Source organism: Sinocyclocheilus rhinocerous, unplaced genomic scaffold (assembly GCF_001515625.1).
Source record: "Sinocyclocheilus rhinocerous isolate Xijiao unplaced genomic scaffold, SAMN03320098_v1.1 scaffold988, whole genome shotgun sequence".
NCBI classification, from domain to species: domain Eukaryota; kingdom Metazoa; phylum Chordata; class Actinopteri; order Cypriniformes; family Cyprinidae; genus Sinocyclocheilus; species Sinocyclocheilus rhinocerous.
Window position 1 is genome coordinate 1,537,707 of NW_015650363.1, and position 5,437 is coordinate 1,543,143.

General features: G+C 35.7%; 1 pseudogene; it reads left to right on the top strand.

Annotated features, from left to right (window-relative positions):
- Window positions 1-516: 516 nt before the first annotated feature.
- LOC107711874 (beta-ureidopropionase-like) overlaps window positions 517-5,437 on the top strand; it is a 15,414-nt pseudogene continuing 10,493 nt past the window's right edge.

Sequence of the window (5,437 nt, forward strand, 5' to 3'; positions counted from 1 at the left end):
CAGTATATATATATATATATATATATATATTAGATGTAACTTAATGAGATACAAATTAAGCAAAGATTTATCCATTGTTAATTTAATATAGAGATTAGGTTAAATTGAATGACTATATAAGAAAATGTCTTGATGTTAAAAAAAAAAAACTTTAGGGTCTAATGGTCACCATTTCTTTTTCAGCATTCCTACGTTAATTTAAAAAAGTCATGTGGTGTGGGTAGTTTAACTGTTGTAATGAATTAGGGCTGTAACGTGTTGCAGCACAGCTGCAGAAATGGCTTGAAACTACATAAAAGCGCCTGTCATACTTTTGGTCTGAAAACTGTTCAGTCTTGATTTGGTAATACATGAAGGCCAACAACAAATCATGCAGGGATCGCTTTGGACCCTCTGTCGTGAACAGGTTGCATAAGAGTTGGAAGGGTACAGCTGGACATGTGTTAGTTAAATAGTAATGTGAAGAGAGGTGAATTATCTCTCTCTGCGAACTGAGCACGAGGACGGCAGCTCAAAATGTCTGGGAAAGACTTTGACTCGCTAGAGAAGGTTCTGGAGACATATGTACCTGAGGCTGAACTCAGAGAGGTCAGAAGACTGCTGTTCGGAAAAGAGCCGAATTAAGTCACAAACGCGTTTAAATTCATTCTAGACGACTGGAGGGAGCTGCAGTGCACACACAGCTGCGATGACGGCTGACTTTATATGGATTAGGGATGGGCGTATCGATCCGAAGTATCGATATATCGACACTGACGCGAGTATCGAAAGTATCGATACTCAAACAAAAAATATCGATACTAAGGTGCGCTTTATTTACCAGTGGTTTTGTTTATTTAACAAAAATAATAATAATACTGCGTACAATATGCATTGAATTGGACGAATAACCTTTGTTAGCGAATAATTGTGTAGGATAGAACTATTTTCCTGCCCATCTGAACACATGCAAATGTTGCAAGACAGAACCAATCAATCACAGAGAAGTATCGAATCGGTATCGATATCGACGATACTGCCTTGAAAAATATCGGTATCGTATCGAAAACAAAATAAGGGGTATCGCCCATCCCTAATATGGATATGTTATATAACAGGGGTGGCAAACTGCGGTCCTGGAGAGCCGCAACACTGCAGAGTTCAGCTCCAACCCTACTTAAAACACCTGCCTGTAGCTTCCTAGTAACCGTTCAGACCTTGATTAGCTCGTTCAGGTGTGTTTGATTAGGGTTGAAGCAAAACTCTGCAGGGCTGCGGCTCTCCAGGACCGACGTTCGCCACCCCTGGTATATAATGAAACTAGGCAACTCTGAAATAATTAAGGAGATTAACAGGTTCAGACGGTTCGCATTTGTCCAAATGTAAGGTAGCTTTTACACTAGAAGTTTAATTTTGTAACTACATCTAGTAAAAGTTGAAACTGAGTAAATTATTTATGGTGGACTTTGGCCACAAAAGAGTCCCTGGGAATGACGTTAATCGTCTGTCAACGATGTGAATTTGACGTGAAATCTGACATGCTCTACCTTTATCATTCTCATAGATGTCCCATAAATATAAACTGCATTTCCTTGATTTCATTTTCGCATTATTTTCAGAAACTAAAAAACCAAAACATGACATAATAACGTAGAACCCGTATTTTTTACGGTAAAATTCCGGCAACCACAGCTGCCGGTTTTCTACCGTAAATTTTACGGATTTTTTTTACAGTGTAGTAAAAGTTGAAACTGAGTAAATTATTTATGGTGGACTTTGGCCACAAAAGAGTCCCTGGGAATGACATTAATCGTCTGTCAACGATGTGAATTTGACGTGAAATCTGAGATGCTCTACCTTTATCATTCTCATAGATGTCCCATAAATATAAACTGCATTTCCTTGATTTCATTTTCGCATTATTTTCAGAAACTAAAAAACCAAAACATGACATAATAACGTAGAACATTAATAACAGCCAAACAGTTTGCCTGTTCAAGGAAATAAATTCTTATTTTTTAGCATAGTTTATAACTATAAACCCTTTTGGTTTTGCTAATTTGTTCATGGAAAACATGGAAATTTTGTATAACCATGGTGTAGTAAAATTACGAACTGAACTGAAAAACAAAATGTATCTTTGACCATTACAGTCATCCCTACTCTTCCCTATTTGTTTGCTTTTAGATTTTATTGAGCTTATGCCATTTAAAATTGTAATACATGCATTTCAGGAAGCTGAACCCTCCCCAGAGTGCAATAGATGCTGCAGTTGAACAAGATTTTGATCTGAAGGGTTATGTGTTTGAGGCTTCTCCAGAGCAGCTCAGACCACCCAGAACTGTCCGCGTGGGACTCATTCAGAACAAGCTAGTCTTACCCACTGATACTCCTGTGCTTGAACAGGTGAGATAAAGAAGTACACAGTACATATAATGGCCAGGTGGCACATTTTGACTCTGACAGGCCCATACATACATATACATACTAAAACAAATGTAATATATTATTATTAATTTGAATTCGTCACACTCCATATTCTAATTTTGCTTTCATAGATCAAAGCTCTGCACAAGCGTGTGGGGAGATGGTAGAGGTGGCGGCCATGTGTGGGGTCAATATAGTGTGTTTCCAGGAAGCCTGGAGTGAGTATACAAAAACACACAAACACACACATGCATCTAACACTCTTTCCACTGAATTCACCATTGTCCGACTGCAGTTGGAATATATACAGCTCTAGTCGGGTGTCATATGAAATTTATTGCATCTTTTTTTGTTAAATACATTTGTATTTATCTATTTCAAAGTATTTTAATATTATGTAACTGTTCTCCAAAATTAATGGATTTGATTGATTGATTGATTGATTTTCACAACATTCCTAGTTGACAAAAAATAGAGACTTTATTAAACATCATGTTAGGTTTGAATTTATATGAATGTGTACAGTTCAAAATGTGTGTTTGTGTGTGTGAACATTAAATTATTCATAAATGGTTTATATAAATTGTTATTTATATATGTAATATATAACCATTTATGAATAATTTCAAGTTTAATCTTAAGTAATTAATGATTATTAATGTTTCAGCTTTTTGCAGTTCACTTCAAGAGTCCTGTGGTGTAATTATGAGTCTATCAATCAATCAATATATAAAATGATTAAAATCTACATGTATAATATTTATAAATTAATTTCAAACTATTTTAAAAATAATTTAGTTAAAGAATAGCGTGTCACACTGTTTGACACATGACAAACTACCCATATTTAGTCACAAATATTATTATTATTATTATTATTGTTATTCCATAGCTCTCTGTAACCATTTCCTGTTGTCCTCAAAGCAATTACTGGGCTTATTTATAAAGCCCAGTATAGGATCGCAAGACTTCTTGGCCTTCAGTGATGTAACATGCCCGTGAAGACATCAGCGGAATCCGGTTTACATCAGCAGAGCGCAGCAGGACTGTAGTGACGACGTTTCAGCTGCGCTGATGTAAACTCCCATGTAAACCTTTGACCCCTGGGCTCTGATTTCCTGTGTCTCCATGCAAATCTATGAAGCATGTTTGCTTTCATAATAGTCATTTAAAAATGCCATGTAAACAAATGATCATTTCGTCCTGCTCTAAACAACAACTGCTAATGATAAATATGACCATAAACTTATCTACTGTACTCCTCATCCTCCCTCTCAGCAAGCAAAACAAAGTTTTATTGGACACCAAGGAGAGTCAATTTCAACAGATTGAACTCTCATAAATAAAATTCAGTTCTGGTAAAAAATGAAATCTTTCGGGGGAAACATTAAGCATCATTTTCTCTGTGTCCTCCATCCATAGCAATGCCTTTTGCATTTTGCACACGAGAGAGGGAGCCCTGGACAGAGTTTGCCGAATCAGGATGGGCTCACCACACGCTTTTGTATTCAGGTAAGAGTTAAATGAATGGAGAAGTTACAAAAAGTAAAAAAAAAAGTTATATTTAGTTATATAGTCAAATATTTAATCTCAGCCCCCTGATTGATTATTTGTTCACTCCTCAAACTCAAGACGTGGCTGTATTTCCATTAGCACGGACTTAATCGTTTTATTCCCTTGTGCCCATTGCAAAGGGAGTTACTTTTGATATGGCGCATGTTTGCTTTAACTGGTGTAGTGCCGTGCAGCTGCCTTGAGGCTGGTGATTTGTTAATGGAAATAGCAGGAGGTTAAGCCCACAGAGGGGACGGGGACATACTGACCACGGGCGAGAGCCACAGGCCGATGAGCACTGCGGCACGTAACTGTGGAATCTTCTGACACTGAACTCTAAGGAATTATGTGGCCTTTGACTGTTTACAGAGGAACCTCATCTATGCTTTCGCGAATATGACCTAAAATGACATTTCTAGAACCAATAAGTGCTTATTTATTTAAGTACTCTTTCCTGCTCATTATACAGATTCTTCAAGACCACTAGAGATTATACAAAAATGAACAAAAAGTTTTTGTCCAGGTTTATTAATTTATTCAAAATACATTAAAAATGCAGTTCATACTTGAATATACCTCTTCTGCGATTAGAGTTTTTAATTTCTGAATTAAAATTCATTTTAATATTTTTGGAGAAATAAAAATGTCAGGGTGATGCAAATGTCCTGATATCATAATGAAGTAAAAGAGTGAAATTATAATATTAAATAATATCAATAATAATAACAAAATAAAATATATAAATTAAAAATATTATATGATGAAAATTAATATTAAATAAATAGTAAACTCTTCTACAATATGGGGAGTATGTTTTTCATTTTGTTTTTGACGCATAAAATAAAAATGTCATGGTTATACGTCTTTCCTGATATCATAATGAAGAGTAAAAAGCCCCAATGAAAAAATGAAATTCTGAAGAAAAAAAAACTGTATTAAGTAGTTTGGCATAATCCTTTGTTTTTATTATAAATATTAAAATATTTTGACATTTTATTCATATTTTTAAAAACTGCTTCATGGCTTATTAATATTTGAAACATTTCATCCAGCAAATCAAACTCATGTTGTGTGAACAGCATGCAAAATAAAAAATATATAAAACAGGAAATCAGACCCTCATCACTGTGTGTCAAAGTCAATAAGTCTCTTAAAATATCAGATAATTTGGCCTTTTTCATGGCAAGGCAAAGTTAGCTCAGGTTAAAAATGTCATGTGGCTCTTCTGCTGTGTTCTTCTTTCTGCAGTCATTACTTCTAATGCTGATAACCGTATGTGCTTGATTTTCATTTTGTAGCTGGCCAAAAACTACAACATGGTGGTGGTGTCTCCCATTTTGGAGAGAGATGAGATTCATGGTGGAACATTGTGGAACACTGCAGTGGTGGTGTCCAATAATGGCAATGTTCTAGGCAAATCACGGAAGAATCACATTCCCCGTGTGGGAGACTTCAATGAGGGCAGTGTCACCCACTG